This window comes from Petromyzon marinus, chromosome 74 (assembly GCF_048934315.1).
Source record: "Petromyzon marinus isolate PM22_M1 ecotype Great Lakes invasive population chromosome 74, UKy_Petmar_22M1.pri1.0, whole genome shotgun sequence".
Lineage (NCBI taxonomy): Eukaryota > Metazoa > Chordata > Hyperoartia > Petromyzontiformes > Petromyzontidae > Petromyzon > Petromyzon marinus.
The window spans coordinates 1,329,353-1,352,203 of NC_133740.1; the positions used below are offsets into that span (position 1 = coordinate 1,329,353).

The 22,851-nt window shown below is 45.3% G+C and overlaps 1 long non-coding RNA gene across 2 annotated transcripts; it reads right to left on the reverse strand.

Annotated features, from left to right (window-relative positions):
- Nucleotides 1-277: 277 nt before the first annotated feature.
- On the reverse strand, nt 278-4,673 carry LOC142907042 (uncharacterized). Of its 2 annotated transcripts, none has more exons than XR_012930635.1 (3): nt 2,941-4,673; nt 2,045-2,285; nt 278-908 (listed from the first exon to the last, which is right to left on the reverse strand). It is a non-coding gene; the product is annotated as an uncharacterized LOC142907042 (long non-coding RNA). The 2 variants fall into 2 exon arrangements; XR_012930636.1 differs by having other exon boundaries at nt 2,095-2,285; nt 2,941-4,376.
- Nucleotides 4,674-22,851: the final 18,178 nt, after the last annotated feature.

Consider the following 22,851-nt stretch of genomic DNA (forward strand, 5'->3'; position numbering starts at 1 on the left):
TAAGCAGGTTAATGCTTGGAAATCCATCACAATCATCACCCCCAAATGTGAAGACATGTCACGAGACTCGCTGACTTTTCTTAAAATACTTGAGAAATACAAATCATAGCTGAATATTTTCAATTCCATGTGTATAAGCCTTTGTATATTTATTTTACAATAAATCTGAGACATGCACAATATAAAACATTCAAATATCAGAAAATATTTAATGTATGTTGAATTTCTTTCACACTGTACATAACCAACCATGCTAAACAAGACATGATAAAAACAATCCAAGTCATAGGTTGCATACAATATACAACTTTGGTTTATTGATTACAAATTACATAAAAGGTTCTGAAATTTTACAATACAGGTATAGTGCAATCTAAATAAGCAAATGCACTTTTACAGTGATTTCCCAAATGTTTATAACTACACAAATACTAGCATGTATGTTCCCAATAAAGTAGGCTCCTTCCAAAATGGCTAAAACCAAAATTGGTTTAGTTGTGCTCAAAATATTGTTCACATATCTGTTCTCTTTCAAGTGACGTTCGAGTCTGTATGGAGTTGCTGTGCAAAATACTGCGGCAACCATTCACTAACTCCAACCCTGAACGAATTTCATCACATTTTTCCATACTTTGTTGTGGCACTTCTGTTAACAGGGCAATTACTGTGCCCCACGGGCCCCACACGTTCACAAGTAATTGCGATTCACACCACAGCACCTGGAGTACCGTTGATGTTCAACAACCATGAATTAGCAGGAGGACCAAGCGAACGTATCCTTCTGAGGACAAACCTCGACCACCGCCATAAAGTGCTTTCGGGCTTTCTACATCACGGGTAGTCAGCCATCCTTGTGCTTCTTGATGATGTCAACCAGCTCTTTCAGACACGACAGGTGGTACACGGCCCTGAGAAGAGACACGATTGAGAGAAAATTACTTGGTTGACTTATCATGGTGGAAGCCAGAACAATCTCACCAAGTCTCAGGAGGGTTTGGTAGTGATATTTTGCAAATTTCATCAGCGAGTGGTATGTGAGAGGAAACCGGAGAACCCGGTGAAAACAGAGGGAGTAAAATGCAAAACTCCGCAAATAGATTCAAGATTCCATTGCTGTATTACTAACTCCTGGTTACCTCTCAGCCAAAATCTCTAATATATGCTATTCCCAAATAGTCTCCCATCTAAGTAATAACCAGGCTTACCTGCTTAGCTTATAACATTCATAATCTGACATCATACTTAGAGGCGGTGCAGCGTCTAAGCTGTGCGTGAGTGTGAATATAAAGATAAATTCACAATGGCGTGGAGGGGTTTTCCCAGGGACGATCAGCCCCTAGGAAGATGTCTGTGTTGAATCTGCCCGGGGAGGGGGCCTCCAAGCCGGGGGAGTCCAACGCCATGTGCGCCCTGCTCAGCAGCTCCTCCAATGAGGCTGTGCATCAAGAATCACGCATCGCATGTCACAACCATATGGGTGGCCGCTCGGCCGTCTCTGTGAAAAAAGACTGAATATGTAACTGAAAAGATATGAAATGTCATCTGCTATATACAGACTATATCTATATATACACACACCTAGGGATCTAAGGTCCTCTGACACGGGCCCCTCGTTGGCTACATTCGTAAGGCTGGAGATGTCCAAATCTTTGAGCCACTCTGGGTAGTTTGGTCTGCTTTGCGGGTTCTGAGCGGCACCTGCTCTCTTCGTGCTGGTATCCGTCTAGTGGCTGCTGGTCTGAGATGCCACATCGCAGTCACGCAGCCAGGCCGGGTACCTGAGCTCAGGAATGCTCGTGATCCCTGACACACCCAGCTCATCCTTTTGGCTTGTCAACGACCTGGAATAGGTACTTGTCGCACAGCCGCCGCCGTTCGGCAACTACTCACGCCTAGTTGCTTCACTGCTCCGTAAGTACGACAAAACGTTCTTCTGGTTAGAAAAAATATATTTTTTGGGCTTCGCCAACAAATTTAACGGCGGCAGAGCCTTGCTGTTTCTCGCTATTTAGCTCAACCGTTCAGTTGGCTTATTGCCCCTCACCAATGATGCGCCGAGGCTATGCGCGGTGACCCCGAGAGATGACCGCTTGCCTCTGTGCGACACCACGAGCCCTCGGTGGGCGCCAGGCGAGCAGAGCAAGGACATGGAGGAACCGTCAGCTGGCGCCGCTAGGAGCTGGTCCGTGGTTAGACTGACCATCTTTCTCTGAACCACGACCGCTGCAGCGCAGCAGTGAGGCTGCACGTGCCCGAGATGAGGTCCTCCACAAGCAGCATGCCACCTGCAATGTAAGACCCACAGACATTTTACTGGTACACAATGCATTTGCTCTCCCCTAGATTCCTTGACCCCTGAACGGCAATCCTGCAATGTTGCCTTACTTTGCGCCATCAGTAACTAATGATGTTATCCGTTTGTGGAGTTTGTGAAAAAAAATCAAGAATATTGGATAAATCAGTGCATGAGCTGTTACTGTTTAAACTTCAGATGTGTCCAGTCTAGGATCTGCAAATTTTTACACAAAGGTTGGAGGATCACTTTGATTTCACAAACTTTACAAACTCGATAATCAGTGAAGTTACTGGAAGATGACAGGAGAAAGAAATGCATGCACCGACCTATCTGTTCAGACCTATGCTATCCTCTCATATGCGTGTGCTTACTATGGATAGTTTTCTCTGACATAAAATGAACTCATTACTGGAATTTGCCAAGTATCCCAGTGTGGGACTCTCACGAAAATGTCTCTTTAGACCTCATTAAGGGGTTTTTTTTTTCTCGGGGAATAACATTACATTCATGATAGCATAGCATACTTGGCAAGCACCCAGTATAAGTAACTAGCTTCGATACGATTGCACCGCCTGCACACTCGATAGCCACTCGAGCGCAAGCACCACGGAGCGATTCCTCGCGTGGTGAGAGGCGCAACCCACCCTCATCCACGCTGCGCATCCTCCTCTCCTCCACGTGTCTCCGCTCCGCCATGCTCTGCACGCATCCTGGGTGGCGGTGACGCACAGATTCCGCTCTGCTCAAAGTCCTCGATGTAGGCGTCCAGCACATCGCTCGCCGACGAGTAGCACCGCTCTCCATACACCACAGGGCTGCGGTAGCGCCCGCTTCCGGTCCGGAGCAGCGAGCTGCCCAGGCTGCTGCGGGGGCTTGTGAAGAGGTCCGTCACTGTGCTGTCGCCCGAAGGGCTGCTTGTTTCACCACCGTTGCTGTACATTTTGTACGATTTGGGATGCCCGGACCGGATGGGGCCAGGGAGAGGAATGGCTGTGGCTACCAGGTCACCACTGGTCCTGGTATGGGGGGCACCATGAGGAGCTGCTGTGTGCGGAAAGTGGGTCCGACGTCACAACGCATGGGCCAGTGTCAACCACTTCGCGTTAGCAGCTTCAGCGTTAGGTCTCTTAAGCTACTGTGGCTGTTGTCCTTTTTTCAACAAAAATCCCTGCCTTTCCCATGGTTTCCTTCAACACACCTGCAAGCTCTATGTACAATTGAAATGTCACAAATGCACTACCTGCATACTACTACATTATGAATGATATACATTTAAGAAATTAGCTGGAGACAACTCCATATTTAAAACACACAATTCAAAAGAGAAGGCTTAACATTTAACATTGGTTAACGTTTGGCATGCACACCTGCATATCAACAAATTACTGTACTACTAATACAATGCATGCTAAATATTAATAGTGGTATTACAGTAGTATGACTACTTATATTTATATATTATCGCACCTCCGAAGAGCACGGTGGGCTTGGTACGGTACGAAAGAGGTTCAACACACATACAGAATACAATACTTTCTGAGCACATTATGCATACCGAACCTCCAAGTTCCTTACCCTACCCTGAATAACAACGTGTGCGGAGTACAGCTCCTTTTTCAATCCATTGCTGGCTGACAGCTGTCCCATGCTATGCAGCTCCCAGGGAGAGGGGTTATTTACCATACTTCACCACGCTGGTCAGTGTGAATTTGGTGATGGCAGGGGACTATAGAAGTGCATTACAACCATGTACTGAACATTGCTGCACAATGTCAGGGGGCTATAGAAGTGCATTACAACCACGTACTGAATATTGCTGCACTGATGGCAGGGGGCTATAGAAGTGCATTACAACCATGTACTGAATATTGCTGCACCGGTGGCAGGGGGCTATAGAAGTGCATTACAACCATGTACTGAATATTGCTGCACTGATTGCAGGGGGGTATAGAAGTGCATTACAACCACGTACTGAATATAGCTGCATTGGTAGCAGGGGGCTATAGAGGTGCATTACAACCACGTACTGAATATTGCTGCACTGATGGCAAGGGGCTATAGAAGTGCATTACAACCACGTACTGAATATTGCTGCACTGATGGCAGGGGGCTATAGAAGTGCATTACAACCACGTACTGAATATAGCTGCATTGGTAGCAGGGGCTATAGAAGTGCATTACAACCACGTGCTGAATATTGCTGCACTGGTGGCAGGGGGCTATAGAAGTACATTACAACCACGTACTGAATATTTCTGCACTGATGGCAGGGGGCTATAGAAGTACATTACAACCACGTACTGAATATTGCTGAAGTGGTGGCAGGGGGCTATAGAAGTGCATTCCAACCACGTACTGAATATTGCTGCACTGGTGGCAGGGGGCTATAGAAGTGCATTACAACCACGTCCTGAATATTGCTGCACTGATGGCAGGGGGCTATAGAAGTACATTACAACCATGTACTGAATATTGCTGCACTGATGGCAGGGGGCTATAGAAGTGCATTACAACCATGTATTGAATATTGCTGCACTGGTGGCAGGGGGCTATAGAAGTACATTACAACCATGTACTGAATATTGCTGCACTGATGGCAGGGGCCCACCGCGCGCTGAACTCCGCGTTCCCGTCTGCGGCCCTGGCGAAGGCGAGGTACTCGTGTTCCAGTCGCAACCTCGCCCTCACCAGGCCCCGCAGCGTCGCCACCGCCGAACAGCCGCTGTCCGCGGCGCCCTGCAGCTTCCTCTTTCGCGACATATAAACCGCCAGCCTGGCCTGAGAGCAGGCAAAGTTCACCAGGTCGTGGCGTTTGCCGGCTGTGTAGGGGGCCCGGTGCACCATCCAGCCCCTTCGGAAGGCCATCCCCAGTTTCCTGGAGATGGCCCCGAGGAGCTGGTACAGCGGTGCCAATCGCGGGCAGGTTAGGTACAGGTGTTCTAGGTCCTCCCGCTCGGCGCAAAACGGGCACTCCTCCGACGCCCCCGGGGTGACTCGGCTGAGCCACGCGGCCGAGGGCAGCGCCCAGTGGAGCGGCCGCCACCGCAGGTCCCCGCAGCGCTTGCAATGGGGGGGCCTGTAAATCCGGCCCCACTGGGGGGTCCGCGTCCTCGGACGGCGCGAGCACGCCCCTCCACTTCGTATCCGGGAGCACCCCCAGCTCGCGGCAGTGCAGCGCCTTGATGCTGCACTCGTACAGCGTCTTCTTGCACGCGCACCGGAAGGCCACGTCCCGGCAGCCGGCGAGCCGCAGCAGCCACCCGGAGTCACCGCCGTCGCGCTCGGGGGGCCGGGCGCACGCAAAGCTCAGCTCTGGGAAGGAAGGGGGGAGGGGGGATGGGGGGAGGAGGAGGGAGGGTGGGGGGAGGGGGGGGGAGTGGGGGGGGGAGAACTCGGGCGTGTCCAGCCGCAGCCGTGACTGGCGCATCGCTTCGAGCGCCGCCCGCAACAACTTCGCCCCGGCCAGCACGGTGCGGAGCCCCGCCGCCCCGCTGATATCGGCCGCGGGTTTCCACGTGGGGTGCCCGCCGCGGTCCCGCACCAGGTCCGCCACCATCCGCACCCCGCCGAGGCGAAGCGGCGGGCCAGCGCCGCCTCCTCCCGGATCCCCGCGAAGCGGCCGTTGTGGAACAGGGGCTCGCGCAGAAACTCCCCGAGCGTGCTGCCGCGCGTCCAGGAGGCTCCGCTGGAAAACCGGCAGTCTCCCGTAGTCCACCTGGGCCAGGTCCATCAGGAATAGTTCGCGCCCATAGCCCAGGCCGCCACCGGTGTCTCACAGCAGGGCGAGGGTGGGCGCCACCCAGGGCGCGGCCTCCCCGCCGTACAGCAGCCGCCGCACGGTCTGGAGTCGGAAGGTCAGGACCCTGGTGGTGACGTCCACCAGGCCCTGACCGCCCTCGTCCACCGGCAGGCGGAGGACCCCCGGCCTCAACCAATGTTTGCCCTGCAACGCAAAGCGGGTGAGCGAGCGCACCACAACCACGAGCAGCCACTCCGGGGGCTGGAGGGCCTTCGCCCTGTGCCAGAGGACCGCGGCCGCCAGGTTGTTGCCCACCAGCACCCGCCCCCTGAAAGACAATGCCGGCGCGAAGCGCGCCCACGCCGCCAGCCTGGCCTCGAACCGGTCCCGTAGGTCGGTCCAGTTCTCCCGCGTGACGTGGGGCTTCCCGAGGTGGACGCCCAGGTACTTGACGCCATCGGTTTGCCAGGCGACGCCTCCTGGTAGGAGCACCGGGCACGCGGCGCCCCGCGGCCCCAGACGCAGGGCCGTGGTCTTCCCCCAGTTGATTTTGGCACCGGACGCCACCTCGTACGCCTCCACCACCCGGCACACCGCGGCCACGTCGCGCGCGTCCGTTGCGACGACGCACAGGTCGTCGGCGTACGCCGACACTCTGATGGTCGCCGCCTCGGGGCCCGGCACCCTGTACCCCGACAGGGAGAGCTGCAGGCGGCGCACGAGGGGTTTGATCGCCAGGGAGTAAAGGAGGCCCGACAACGGGCACCCTTGCCTGACCCCGCTCGCCACGGAAAAAGGGGCGCCGAGCCGCTGGTTGATTTTCAGCGTGCTCGACACACCCGTGTACAGGAGCCGCACCTGCGCCCGGAAAGTCCGCCCGAACCCGTACGAGGCGAGCAGATCCTCCAGGCATCCATGGTTGATCCAGTCGAATGCCTTCTCCTGGTCGAGGAAGAGGAGGCCTAGATCCGTGCCGTCCCTCCCCGCCAAGGAGATCACGTCCCTGACCGTGCCTATGTTGCCGTGCAGGCACCGGCCAGGGACGCAATAGGTTTGTTCCGGCCGCACCAGCTGACCCACCACCGATTTGAGGCGGTTGGCCAGCACCTTCACAAACACCCTGTAATCGGCGCACAGGAGGGACACCGGACGCCAGTTCTCCATTCGGCGCAGGTCTCCCCTCTTTGGCAGCAGGATGACGACGGCCCTCCTGCAGCTCGGCGGGAGCTCCCCCTCCCTCAGGCTCTCCGCTAACACCTCCAGCAGCTGAGGGCCGAGCTCCTTCCAGAAGGCTGCGTAAAACTCGATCGGCAGGCCGTCGATTCCCGGGGCCCTTCCGGTCGATAGACCCCGCATCGCGGCGTGAAGCTCCTCCAGGGTGATGGGGCCCTCCAGACGCTCGCTCTCCGGGTCCGCCAACGCGGGGGTCCCGTCGAGCAAGTCCCGGACCGCCCCGTCCTGCACGCTCCGTGCCCCGAAGAGTTCGACGTAGTACCCCCTGGCGACCCTGGCGATCTCGTCCTCCGTCGTGGCCATCGTCCCCTCCTGGGTCAGCAGGCCCGAGAGAATCCTGTTGGTGTCCGGTTTGCGCTCTCGCGCCTGGCGATAAAACAACCTGGAGGGCGAGTCCATGTGGACCAGGTGCTGCATCCGTTTGCGCACGAAGGAGCGGTGTGCCTGCTGGTCTGTCACGGCCCTAAAGAGCCGCTGCTTCTCCAGCAGCGCGCCGCCCTTGTCCTCGTGCGCGTCCCGGTCAGCACCCAGCTCCGCCTCCAGGAGCAGCAGCTCTGCCTGCAGGTGCTCGGCCGCCTCGTCTCTGGCCGCGGCGCAGTGACCCCGGAACTGCATGCACAGTGCCCGCACCTGCGCCTTCGTGTGCTCCCACCACCGCGAGGTGCTTCCGAATCCACTCTTTGCGGCCACCCATTTGACCCAGCAGGCCCTGAAGAGCCCCGCGAAGGCCGGGTCCTCAAGCAGCCGCACGTCGAGCCTCCAGTAGGTGCTACAGCGGCTCTCCCTTGGGACCCGCAGCTGCACAGACGCCATGTGGTGGTCTGAGAAACCAGTCGGGATGATTTCGCTGTCACCGAGCAGGTTGGCGTCCGCGGCGCTCACGTACAGCCTGTCCAGTCTGGCGAGGCTCACCCTTCCCCGAAAGTCGCAGCGGCACCACGTGTACTGCCGCTGGGTCGGCTGGTGCAGCCGCCATGCATCCAGCAGCCCCAGCTGCCGCACCAGGTCCCCTCACACTCGAGCCGACTCCGGGTGAGGCTCGGCGCCGTTCCGGTCAAGGGCTGGGTCAAAGCTGCAATTAAAGTCCCCACCCACGACCGTCAACACCCCGTCCCCATCGCATGCCTCCAGGGCGTCCCGGAGTGCGCCGGAGAAAAAGAGCCCCCTCCCGCGGCTCTTGCTCGGCGCGTACACGCTAAAGCACCGCATCCTAACGCCGTTGAGCGCAAAATCTACTGAGATCAAGTGGCCCTTCACGATATCTTTGAAGGCCACGTCCCTGGGGACGAAGTTCGGGCCGAAAACTATCGCGACGCCTGCCCGGTTGTCCTCACCATGGCTAAAAAAAGACCGGCCGTCCATGAGGTGTTGTCGCCGGCCCTGCAGGGCGTCGTCGAGGTGCGTCTCCTGTAGGAGGGCCACGTCGACCTTCCGATCCCTGAGCAGGCAGCACACGCAGTGCCATCTCGCGTCGCTGCGGGCGCTGTTGCAATTCAGCGTGGCTATCCTAACACCTGCAGCCATCATGATGATTATTCACAGGGTACCGGCCCTCTTGCGTTGGGTAGGAGGGGCGGGGCCCCCTCCAGCTTCCGGATGATCGGTCTCACCCTGAAGATCTCCCTTGAGGTGAGGATGCTTTCACTATTGGCACGGCAAGCCTCCTTCGCCACTTTCAGGAAGCGCGTTGTGTCGGGGAAGTGGTCCTCGACCCGGACATTCCACTGCCCGAAGGTGCTTTCCAGAAAGCCTCGGATGCCCCCGGCCGTGTATTCCCACGCGCCCGCGTCATCCTCGTCGTCGGTGTCGGACTCCGCCTGCTCGTCGTCCAAGCTGGCGGGCGCACTCTCAGGGAGCTCGGTGTTCATCGCCTCCATCGTGCCCTCCGGGGCCGGGGTCTCCCCCGGCTCGGGGCGGGTCTCTCCCGCGGCTCCGGCGCGGCCGGAGCCGGGCCCGAGGTCGCCGGCCACTCCGTCGCCGCCCCGTCGCTGCCCGGCGGGCGGAGGTCGCCGTCGTCGCCCGTCTCGTCCCGCAGTTCGGGCTCGTCGTCGTCGCTCCTCATCGCCCCGTCCGCGTGGCCCTCCGGCGCGCTGTCGGCGCTGGCGACCGTCGTCCGCTTTGAAGGAGTCCCGACGTATTGTGCTCCTGCTGGTCCGGCCTTGGCCTTCCGCTTTTAGGGCTGGACCGGGGTGAAACCGCCTTGCTCGTCCTCGAGCATTGGTACTTCACAGCCGGCTGCCTGGATGACGAGGTCCTCTCGCTGCCCCTGCCGCTGGTGTTGCTGCTGCTGCTGCTGCTGGTGTTGCTGCTGCTGCTGCAGCTGCAGCTGCTGTGGCTGCTGCTGCAGCTGCTGTGGCTGTTGCTCCTGCTGCTGTTGTTGCTGCTGCTGCTGTTGCAGCTGCAGCTGCTGCGGCGGCTGCTGCTGCAGTTGCTGCTGCTGCTGTTGTTGCTGCCGCTGCTGCTGCTCCGTCAATGATCTGCCATGGCCGAGGTGTTGGTCCTACCGTGTTTAAGGTTTGCTTTGTGTTCACGAATGCGGTCCGAGATATGGCGTTTGGTTTCTCCAATGTAACTACTACCACAGAGGCAACTTAGTTTGTAGACACCAGGGTACTGTATGTCCGGAATCACATCTTTTACAGACAGAACCAGATCACGGATTTTATGTAATGTGTTGAAACGGACCTGGATCTTGTGTTTATTCAAGATTTTGGAGATCTTTTTTGTGATCCCCGCAATGTAGGGTAAAGTGATGGTTTTGAAAGGCTCCTCAAGAGGGTCCTTCTTCATGGTTTGAGTGATAGCTTTGCGGATTGTATAGTCGGAGTAACCATTAGCCTTAAGAGCTTGGTGTACGTGCTTGAGTTCACTGCCTATGTGTTCCTGGTCGGATATGCATTGGGCTCTATGATACAAAGTCTTGGCTACCATGAGAGATTCGTTCATGAGGCTATCCACATATACAAGCACAGAGACAATTTCAACCGAGAAGATGGATTCTGGCTTAGCAATCATTGGAAAGATTTGATAAACCATTTTAGGTCTTAATTTATTGTTCACGCTTACAGTGGCTTTCAGACAGCATACATTAATTTTTCGTCTCCCCCCTCCTCTTTTCAGAACATAGATGGACTAGTCCTTCTAAATAAACTGCCAAATCGCTGTGCGTGGCGCTGACGTTGTTTTATAAATAAATACACCGTTTAAAAATAACTAAATTTATGCAAACCGACACACCTGATGACGACCGTATGTGTTATGGTCTAAACGTCGTGAGAATTTGTATTGTTTTATATATATTTTATTATTTTATTGTTTCCCTTCAACGTGACTTTACCGAAAGAGCTAAGAATATGAATTATTGCAGCCACGAAAGTTTTAAATCAAAAAGAAATGATTAGTCTATAATTTTAATGGTAGGTTTATTTGAAAAGTGAGAGACAGAATAACAACAAAATCCAGAAAAACGCATGTCAAAAATGTTATAAATTGATTTGTATTTTAATGAGGGAAATAAGTATTTGACCCCTCTGCAAAACATGACTTAATACTTGGTGGCAAAACCCTTGTTGGCAATCACAGAGATCAGACGTTTCTTGTAGTTGGCCACCAGGTTTGCACACATTTCAGGAGGGATTTTGTCCCACTCCTCTTTGCAGATTTTCTCCAAGTCATTAAGGTTTCGAGGCTGACGTTTGGCAACTCGAACCTTCAGCTCCCTCCACAGATGTTCTATGAGATTAGGGTCTGGAGACTGGCTAGGCCACTCCAGGACCTTAATGTGCCTCTTCTTGAGCCACTCCTTTGTTGCCTTGGCCGTGTGTTTTGGGTCATTGTCATGCTGGAATACCCATCCACGACCCATTTCAATGCCCTCGCTGAGGGAAGGAGGTTCTCACCCAAGATTTGACGGTACATGGCCCCGTCCATCGTCCCTTTGATGCGGTGAAGTTGTCCTGTCCACTTAGCAGAAAAACACCCCCAACGCATAATGTTTCCACCTCCATGTTTGACGGTTGGGATGGTGTTCTTGGGGTCATAGGCAGCATTCCTCCTCCTCCAAACACGGCGAGTTGAGTTGATTCCAAAGAGCTCCATTTTGGTCTCATCTGACCACAACACTTTCACCCAGTTGTCCTCTGAATCATTCAGATGTTCATTGGCAAACTTCAGACGGGCATGTATATGTATTTTCTTGAGCAGGGGGATCTTGTGGGCACTGCAGGATTTCAGTCCTTCACGGCGTAGTGTGTTACCAATTGTTTTCTTGGTGACTAGAGTCCCAGCTGCCTTCAGATAATTGACAAGATCCTCTAGTGTAGTTCTGGGCTGATTCCCCACCGTTCTCATGATCATTGCAAATCCACGAGGTGAGATCTTGCATGGAGCCCCAGACCGAGGGAGATTGACAGTTCTTTTGTGTTTCTTCCATTTGCGAATAATCGCACCAACTGTTGTCACCTTCTCACCAAGCTGCTTGGCAATGGTCTTGTAGCCCATTCCAGCCTTGTGTAGGTCTACAATCTTGTCCCTGACATCCTTGGAGCGCTCTTTGGTCTTGGCCATGGTGGAGAGTTTGGAATCTAATTGATTGCTTCTGTGGACAGGTGTCTTTTATACATGTAACAAGCTGAGATTAGGAGCACTCCCTTTAAGAATGTGCTCCTAATCTCAGCTCGTTACCTGCATAAAAGACACCTGGGAGCCATAAATCTTTCTGATTGAGAGCAGGTCAAATACTTATTTCCCTCATTAAAATGCAAATCAATTTATAACATTTTTGACATGCGTTTTTCTGGATTTTGTTGTTGTTAGTCTGTCTCTCACTGTTCAAATAAACCTACCATTAAAATTATAGACTGATCATTTCTTTGTCAGTGGGCAAACGTACAAAATCAGCAGGGGATCAAATATTTTTTTCCCTCACTGTATGTGTGCGGTGGGACGGAGTCATCAAAATAAATAAATAATTCCCATTTTACTTCCGTTCATTCGGGACCCCGGAGTCCCGCCATAAGGTTCAATTTTATAATGGTGTAGTGAGTCATTCAGAGACACTATTTAAGAGGCAACAACGTTTATTCTACACTTCACGCAACACCGTTACACACAGGACTAAATACATCTATTCTCACTCTTTTTACGCATCGGACCACAATACACCTATTTCTCTCGCATACGGGATATCTATAATCGGGTCAGAGCAGCCAACGTGCTGCCTGACCCATGATGTTGAAGACGGAGACGAAGACGTAGACATAGCACTGGGGTTCCACTTCACCTGCAGACAGCCTGGATCTCTGATCGGGGCTTCCCTTTTAGCTCTCTTGGCACGGCCTGGCTCCACCCTCAGCCGCGCCCTACTTGCAGAATATTCCCGACGGTTCCAGGCTACACCGCACCTGTGCCCTCTCTGGCTCCGCCCTTAACCACGCCTCTTTCGGGAACTCTCTAGACATCCTCAGCTACTCCCCCCGTGCCCCCTCGTTCACCTTTGGGCCACGTTACTCACCCCGGCCCATCACCGGGGTGAGTACTTTTTTAGATGGCCCTTTACCTTTTTTACTGGCCAAATTTTTTCACTTTTATGACCACTTTTTTTTAACAGTCAATTTTTTCTTAAATGGCAACTCTTTTTTAACCAGTCGCTTTTTTTGATGGCCACTTTTGTTTAATGGCCACTTTTTTTAACGGGCATTTTTTTTGATGGCCACATTCTTTAACTGGACAATTTTTTTTGACAGGTCTTTTTTTATGGGCAAATAATTTTTTGGTCGGCCACTTTTTTTAATGGACACTTTTTTAACCGGTCACTTTTTTATATGGCCATTTAGCTCTTTTACCGGCCAATTTTTTCACTTATTTATGACCACTTTTTTTTACCAGTCAATTTTTTCTTTAATGGTCACTCTTTTTTAACCAGTCACTTTTTTTGATGGCCACATTTTTTTTAATGGGCACTTTTTTTATCCGGTAATTTTTTTTGATGGCCACATTCTTTAACTGGCCAATTTTTTTGACTGGTCGTTTTATGGGCCAATTATTACTTGGTCGGCCACTTTTTTTTAATGGCCACTCTTTTTTTACCGGTCACTTTTTTAGATGGCCATTTACCTTTTTTACCGGCCATTTTTTTTCACTTTTATGACCACTTTTTTTTACCAGTCATTTTTTTCTTTAATGGCCATTCTTTTTTACCCAGTCACTTTTTTTGATGGCCACTTATCTTTTTTAACGGCTATTATTTTTTTGCCGGTAATTTTTTTTTATTTCCACATTCTTTTACTGGCCACTTTTTTTGGACTGGTCTTTTTTATGGGCCAATTATTACTTGGTCGGCCACTTTTTTTTAATGGCCACTCTATTTTTTACCGGTCACTTTTTTAGATGGCCATTTACCTTTTTTACCGGCCAATTTTTTTCACTTTTAAGACTTTTATTACCAGTCAATTTTTTCTTCAATTGGTTTAACATGTAGGCTTTTGTGACCAATATTATTCATAATAAAGGTTTTTGGCTTAGATCGCGTTATTTATAAATGTGTCATAACCCTCCACCACCCGACAGGGCCAATCAGCAAAAAAAGTGTCACGTTGACAAAAGACAATTAGTTCACTACTTTAGCCCACCGGTGTGTTGAAGAGTGAATCCACAACATTTACAGTTTGAATACGACGTTTCGCTGGTAATTACATCCAGCATCATCGGGCAATTCGCCAGAATGGTAAAGCCCTCACTTGCTCCCGGTCTTAAATAGAGCAGAAGGGTGGCATCATCATTTAACTCATTCATTTGCAGTAATTATATAATCGATTGGTAATCAGTCAATGGTTATGATTAGTAATGAGTTGTAATGTGTGTTATTGTGAATATACTCTACATTAGTAATCCATTAATTAGTATGTGTTTCCCCTATAAGGAAATGAAATATGTATTATTTAATAATACGCTTCCAAGCCGCAAAAAGCCTATAGCTATCAGAGCGATTAAAGTTATTTCTATTTCTCTCAATTTCAATGGATTCTCTAATTAATATTTGCCAGTAATCATTAGTATTACACAACACTTCAACGTTATCAAAATCAATTGAGTGTTCTTGTTGACAAGCATGTTCTGCCACTGCCGACAGTTGTGTTTGAGATAATTTAATATTTCTTTGGTGTTCTTTCAGTCTTATGCTGATGTTGCGTCCCGTCTGTCCAATATAGCATCTGCCACAAAAGCAATTAATCTGATATACACCTTCTGTTGATAATTTAGGTAATTCGTCTTTAGTGCAAGATACTTTAATGGCCACTCTTTTTTAACCAGTCACTTTTTTTGATGGCCACTTTTTTTAAAGGCCACTTTTTTTACCGGAATTTTTTTTGATGGCCACATTCTGTTACTGGCCAATTTTTTTGGACTGGTCTTTTTTATGGGCCAATTATTACTTGGTCGGCCACTTTTTTTAATGGCCACTCTTTTTTTACCGGTCACTTTTTTTATGGCCAAATTCTTTTACTGGCCAATTTTTCTTGACTGATCTTTTATTATGGGCCAATGATTTTTTTGGTCAACCACTTTTTTTCAATGGACACTTTTTTAACTGATCACTTTTTTAGATGGCCATTTATCTCTTTTACCAGCCAATTTTTTCACTTTTTTATGAGCACTTTTTTTACCAGTCAATTTTTTCTTTAATGGCCACTCTTTTTTAACCAGTCACTTTTTTTGATGGCCACTTATCTTTTTAATCGCTATTTTTTTTTTTTACCGGTAATTCTTTTGATTTTCACATTCTTTAACTGGCCAATTTTTTTTTACTGGTCTTTTTTATGGGCCAATTATTACTTGGTCAGCCACTTTTTTAATGGCCACTCTTTTTTAACCGGTCACTTTTTTAGATGGCCATTTACCTTTTTTACCAGCCAATTTTTTTCACTTTTACGACCACTTTTTTACCATTTTTTTCTTTAATGGCCATTCTTTTTTACCCAGTCACTTTTTTATGACCAATTTTTTTTCTATACCAGTCAATGTTTTCTTTAATGGCCACTTTTTTTTAACCAAGCACTTTTTTTGCTGGCCACTGATCTTTGTTAATGACGTTTTTTACCGGTAATTTTTTTTTATTTCCACATACTTTTACTGGCCAATTTTTTTTGACTGGTCTTTTTATGGGCCAATTATTACTTGGTCGACCACTTTTTTTAATGGCCACTCTTTTTTTAACCAGTCACTTTTTTTGATGGCCACTTTTTCTTTAATGGCCACTTTTTTTAACCGGTAATGTTTTTTTATGGCCACATTCTTTTACTGGGCAATTTTTTTACTGGTCTTTTTTTATGGGCCAATTATTTTTTGGTCGGAAACTTTTTTAATGGCTACTCTTTTTTAACGGGTCACTTTTTTAGATGGCCATTTACCTTTTTTACCGGCCAATTTTTTTCACTTTTTTTATGACCACTCCTTTTTTTTACCAGTCAATTTTTTCTTTAATTGGTTTGACACGTAGGCTTTCGCGAACAATATTATTCATAATAAATGTTTTTGGGTTAGATCGTGTTATTTATAAATGTGTCATAACCCTCCACTGCCTGACACGGCCAATCAGCAAAAAAAGTGTCACATTGATAAAAGACAATTAGTTCACTACTTTAGCCCACCGGTGTGTTGAAGAGTGAATCCACAACATTTACAGTTTGAATACGACGTTTCGCTGGTAATTACATCCAGCATCATCGGGCAATTCGCCAGAATGGTAAAGCCCTCACTTGCTCCTGGTCTTAAATAGAGCAGCAGGGTGACGTCATAATTTAACTCATTCAGGTGCAGTAATTCTATAATCGATTAGTAATCAGTCAATGGTTATGATTAGTAATGAGTTGTAACGTGTGTTATTGTGAATATACGCTACGTTAGTAATCCGATAATTAGTATGTGTTTCCCTTATGAGGAATTGTAATATGTATTATTTAATAATACGCTTAAAAGCCGCACAAAGCCTATAGCTATCAGCCCGATTAAAGTTATTTCTATTTCTCTCAATTTCAATGGATTCTCTAATTAATCTTTGCCAGTAATAATTAGTATTACACAACACTTCAACGTTATCAAAATCAATTGAGTGTCCTTGTTGACAAGCATGTTCTGCCACTGCCGACAGTTGTGTTTGAGATAATTTAATATTTCTTTGGTGTTCTTTCAGTCTTATGCTAATGTTGCGTCCCGTCTGTCCAATATAGCATCTGCCACAAAAGCAATTAATCTGATATACACCTTCTGTTGATAATTTAGGTAATTCGTCTATAGTGCAAGATACTTTAATGGCCACTCTTTTTTAACCAGTCACTTTTTTAGATGGCCACTTTTTTTAATAGCCACTTTCTTTTTTAACCGGTAATTTTTTTTGGTGGCCACAATCTTTTACTGGCTAATTTTTTTTTACTTGTCTTTTATATGGGCCAATTATTTTTTGGTCGGCCACTTTTTTTAATGGCCACTCTTTTTTAATCGGTCACTTTTTTAGATGGCCATTTACCTCTTTTACTGGCCAATTTTTTCACTTTTTTATGACCACTTTTTTTTTACCAGTCAATTTTTTCTTTAATGGCCACTCTTTTTTAACCGGTCATTTTTTAAGATGGCCATTTACCTTTTTTACCGGCCAATTTTTTTTAACTTTTTTATGGACCACTTCTTTTTTTTACCAGTCAATTTTTTCTTTAATTGGTTTAACACGTAGGCTTTCGTGACCAATATTATTCATAATGAAGGTTTTTGGGTTAGATCGTGTTATTTATAAATGTGTCGTAACCCTCCACCACCCGACACGGCCAATCAGCAAAAAAGTGTCACGTTTACAAAAGACAATTAGCTCACTACTTTAGCCCACCGGTGTGTTGAAGAGTGAATCCACAACATTTACAGTTTGAATACGACGTTTCGCTGGTAATTACATCCAGCATCATCGGGCAATTCGCCAGAATGGTAAAGCCCTCACTTGCTCCTGGTTTTAAATAGAGCAGCAGGGTGACGTCATCATTTAACTCATTCAGGTGCAGTAATTCTATAATCGATTAGTAATCAGTCAATGGTTATGATTAGTAATGAGTTGTAATGTGTGTTATTGTGAATATACGCTACGTTAGTAATCCGATAATTAGTATGTGCTTCCCTTATGAGGAATTGTAATATGTATTATTTAATAATACGCTTAAAAGCCGTACAAAGCCTATAGCTCTCAGCCCGATTAAAGTTATTTCTATTTCTCTCAATTTCAATGGATTCTCTAATTAATCTTTGACAGAAATAATAAGTATTAAACAACACTTCAACGTTATCAAAATAAATTGAGTGTCCTTGTTGACAAGCATGTTCTGCCACTGCCGACAGTTGTGTTTGAGATAATTTAATATTTCTTTGGTGTTCTTTCAGTCTTATGCTGATTTTACGTCCCGTCTGTCCAATATAGCATCTGCCACAAAAGCAATTAATCTGATATACACCTTCTGTCGATAATTTAGGTAATTCGTCTTTAGTTCAAGATACTTTAATGACCACTCTTTTTTAACCAATCACTTTTTTAGATGGCCATTTATCTCTTTTACCGGCCAATTTTTCCACTTTTTTATGGGCCAATTATTACTTGGTCGGCCACTTTTTTTTAATGGCCACTCTTTTTTTACCGGTCACTTTTTTAGATGGCCATTTACCTTTTTTACCGGCCATTTTTTTCACTTTTATGACCACTTTTTTTTACCAGTCATTTTTTTCTTTAATGGCCATTCTTTTTTACCCAGTCACTTTTTTTGATGGCCACTTATCTTTTTTAACGGCTATTATTTTTTTGCCGGTAATTTTTTTCATTTCCACATTCTTTTACTGGCCACTTTTTTTTGACTGGTCTTTTTTATGGGCCAATTATTACTTGGTCGGCCACTTTTTTTTAATGGCCACTCTATTTTTTACCGGTCACTTTTTTAGATGGCCATTTACCTTTTTTACCGGCCAATTTTTTTCACTTTTAAGACTTTTTTTACCAGTCAATTTTTTCTTCAATTGGTTTAACATGTAGGCTTTTGTGACCAATATTATTCATAATAAAGGTTTTTGGCTTAGATCGCGTTATTTATAAATGTGTCATAACCCTCCACCACCCGACAGGGCCAATCAGCAAAAAAAATGTCACGTTGACAAAAGACAATTAGTTCACTACTTTAGCCCACCGGTGTGTTGAAGACTGAATCCACAACATTTACAGTTTGAATACGACGTTTCGCTGGTAATTACATCCAGCATCATCAGGCAATTCGCCAGAATGGTAAAGCCCTCACTTGCTCCCGGTCTTAAATAGAGCAGAAGGGTGGCATCATCATTTAACTCATTCATTTGCAGTAATTATATAATCGATTGGTAATCAGTCAATGGTTATGATTAGTAATGAGTTGTAATGTGTGTTATTGTGAATATACTCTACATTAGTAATCCATTAATTAGTATGTGTTTCCCCAATAAGGAAATGAAATATGTATTATTTAATAATACGCTTCCAAGCCGCAAAAAGCCTATAGCTATCAGAGCGATTAAAGTTATTTCTATTTCTCTCAATTTCAATGGATTCTCTAATTAATCTTTGCCAGTAATCATTAGTATTACACAACACTTCAACGTTATCAAAATCAATTGAGTGTTCTTGTTGACAAGCATGTTCTGCCACTGCCGACAGTTGTGTTTGAGATAATTTAATATTTCTTTGGTGTTCTTTCAGTCTTATGCTGATGTTGCGTCCCGTCTGTCCAATATAGCATCTGCCACAAAAGCAAGTAATCTGATATACACCTTCTGTTGATAATTTAGGTAATTCGTCTTTAGTGCAAGATACTTTAATGGCCACGCTTTTTTAACCAGTCACTTTTTTTGATGGCCACTTTTTTTAAAGGCCACTTTTTTACCGGAATTTTTTTTGATGGCCACATTCTGTTACTGGCCAATTTTTTGGGACTGGTCTTTTTTATGGGCTAATTATTACTTGGTCGGCCACTTTTTTTAATGGCCACTCTTTTTTTACCGGTCACTTTTTTTATGGCCAAATTCTTTTACTGGCCAATTTTTCTTGACTGATCTTTTATTATGGGCCAATGATTTTTTTGGTCAACCACTTTTTTTTAATGGACACTTTTTTAACTGATCACTTTTTTAGATGGCCATTTATCTCTTTTACCAGCCAATTTTTTCACTTTTTTATGACCACTTTTTTTACCAGTCAATTTTTTCTTTAATGGCCACTCTTTTTTAACCAGTCACTTTTTTTGATGGCCACTTATCTTTTTAATCGCTATTTTTTTTTTTACCGGTAATTTTTTTGATTTTCACATTCTTTAACTGGCCAATTTTTTTTTACTGGTCTTTTTTATGGGCCAATTATTACTTGGTCGGCCACTTTTTTAATGGCCACTCTTTTTTAACCGGTCACTTTTTTAGATGGCCATTTACCTTTTTTACCAGCCAATTGTTTTCACCTTTACGACCACTTTTTTACCATTTTTTTCTTTAATGGCCATTCTTTTTTACCCAGTCACTTTTTTATGACCAATTTTTTTTCTATACCAGTCAATTTTTTCTTTAATGGCCACTTTTTTTAACCAAGCACTTTTTTTGCTGGCCACTGATCTTTGTTAATGACGTTTTTTACCGGTAATTTTTTTTTATTTCCACATACTTTTACTGGCCAATTTTTTTTGACTGGTCTTTTTATGGGCCAATTATTACTTGGTCGACCACTTTTTTTAATGGCCACTCTTTTTTTAACCAGTCACTTTTTTTGATGGCCACTTTTTCTTTAATGGCCACTTTTTTTAACCGGTAATGTTTTTTTTATGGCCACATTCTTTTACTGGCCAATTTTTTTACTGGTCTTTTTTTATGGGCCAATTATTTTTTGGTCGGAAACTTTTTTAATGGCTACTCTTTTTTAACCGGTCACTTTTTTAGATGGCCATTTACCTTTTTTACCGGCCAATTTTTTTCACTTTTTTTATGACCACTCCTTTTTCTTTACCAGTCAATTTTTTCTTTAAAGGCCACTCTTTTTTAACCAGTCACTTTTTTATGGCCATTTATCTCTTTTACCGGCCATTTTTTTCACTTTTTTATGACAACTTTTTTTTACCAGTCAATTTTTTCTTTAATGGCCACTCTTTTTTAAACGGTCACTTTTTTAGATGGCCATTTACCTTTTTTACCGGCCAATTTTTTTCACTTTTTTTATGACCACTCCTTTTTTTTACCAGTCAATTTTTTCTTTAATTGGTTTGACACGTAGGCTTTCGCGACCAATATTATTCATAATAAATGTTTTTGGCTTAGATCGTGTTATTTATAAATGTGTCATAACCCTCCACTGCCTGACACGGCCAATCAGCAAAACAAGTGTCACATTGATAAAAGACAATTAGTTCACTACTTTAGCCCACCGGTGTGTTGAAGAGTGAATCCACAACATTTACAGTTTGAATACGACGTTTCGCTGGTAATTACATCCAGCATCATCGGGCAATTCGCCAGAATGGTAAAGCCCTCACTTGCTCCTGGTCTTAAATAGAGCAGCAGGGTGATGTCATAATTTAACTCATTCAGGTGCAGTAATTCTATAATCGATTAGTAATAAGTCAATGGTTATGATTAGTAATGAGTTGTAACGTGTGTTATTGTGAATATACGCTACGTTAGTAATCCGATAATTAGTATGTGTTTCCCTTATGAGGAATTGTAATATGTATTATTTAATAATATGCTTAAAAGCCGCACAAAGCCTATAGCTATCAGCCCGATTAAAGTTATTTCTATTTCTCTCAATTTCAATGGATTCTCTAATTAATCTTTGCCAGTAATAATTAGTATTACACAACACTTCAACGTTATCAAAATCAATTGAGTGTCCTTGTTGACAAGCATGTTCTGCCACTGCCGACAGTTGTGTTTGAGATAATTTAATATTTCTTTGGTGTTCTTTCAGTCTTATGCTAATGTTGCGTCCCGTCTGTCCAATATAGCATCTGCCACAAAAGCAATTAATCTGATATACACCTTCTGTTGATAATTTACGTAATTCGTCTATAGTGCAAGATACTTTAATGGCCACTCTTTTTTAACCAGTCACTTTTTTAGATGGCCACTTTTTTTTAATAGCCACTTTCTTTTTAAACCGGTAATTTTTTTTGGTGGCCACATTCTTTTACTGGCTAATTTTTTTTTACTTGTCTTTTATATGGGCCAATTATTTTTTGGTCGGCCACTTTTTTTAATGGCCACTCTTTTTTAACCGGTCACTTTTTTAGATGGCCATTTACCTCTTTTACTGGCCAATTTTTTCACTTTTTAATGACCACTTTTTTTTTACCAGTCAATTTTTTCTTTAATGGCCACTCTTTTTTAACCGGTCATTTTTTAAGATGGCCATTTACCTTTTTTACCGGCCAATTTTTTTTAACTTTTTTATGACCACTTCTTTTTTTTACCAGTCAATTTTTTCTTTAATTGGTTTAACACGTAGGCTTTCGTGACCAATATTATTCATAATCAAGGTTTTTGGGTTAGATCGTGTTATTTATAAATGTGTCATAACCCTCCACCACCCGACACGGCCAATCAGCAAAAAAAGTGTCACGTTTACAAAAGACAATTAGCTCACTACTTTAGCCCACCGGTGTGTTGAAGAGTGAATCCACAACATTTACAGTTTGAATACGACGTTTCGCTGGTAATTACATCCAGCATCATGGGGCAATTCGCCAGAATGGTAAAGCCCTCACTTGCTCCTGGTTTTAAATAGAGCAGCAGGGTGACATCATCATTTAACTCATTCAGGTGCAGTAATTCTATAATCGATTAGTAATCAGTCAATGGTTATGATTAGTAATGAGTTGTAATGTGTGTTATTGTGAATATACGCTACGTTAGTAATCCGATAATTAGTATGTGCTTCCCTTATGAGGAATTGTAATATGTATTATTTAATAATACGCTTAAAAGCCGTACAAAGCCTATAGCTCTCAGCCCGATTAAAGTTATTTCTATTTCTCTCAATTTCAATGGATTCTCTAATTAATCTTTGATAGAAATAATAAGTATTAAACAACACTTCAACGTTATCAAAATAAATTGAGTGTCCTTGTTGACAAGCATGTTCTGCCACTGCCGACAGTTGTTTTTGAGATAATTTAATATTTCTTTGGTGTTCTTTCAGTCTTATGCTGATTTTACGTCCCGTCTGTCCAATATAGCATCTGCCACAAAAGCAATTAATCTGATATACACCTTCTGTTGATAATTTAGGTAATTCGTCTTTAGTTCAAGATACTTTAATGACCACTCTTTTTTAACCAATCACTTTTTAGATGGCCATTTATCTCTTTTACCGGCCAATTTTTCCACTTTTTTATGGGCCAATTATTACTTGGTCGGCCACTTTTTTTTAATGGCCACTCTTTTTTTACCGGTCACTTTTTTAGATGGCCATTTACCTTTTTTACCGGCCATTTTTTTCACTTTCATGACCACTTTTTTTACCAGTCATTTTTTTCTTTAATGGCCATTCTTT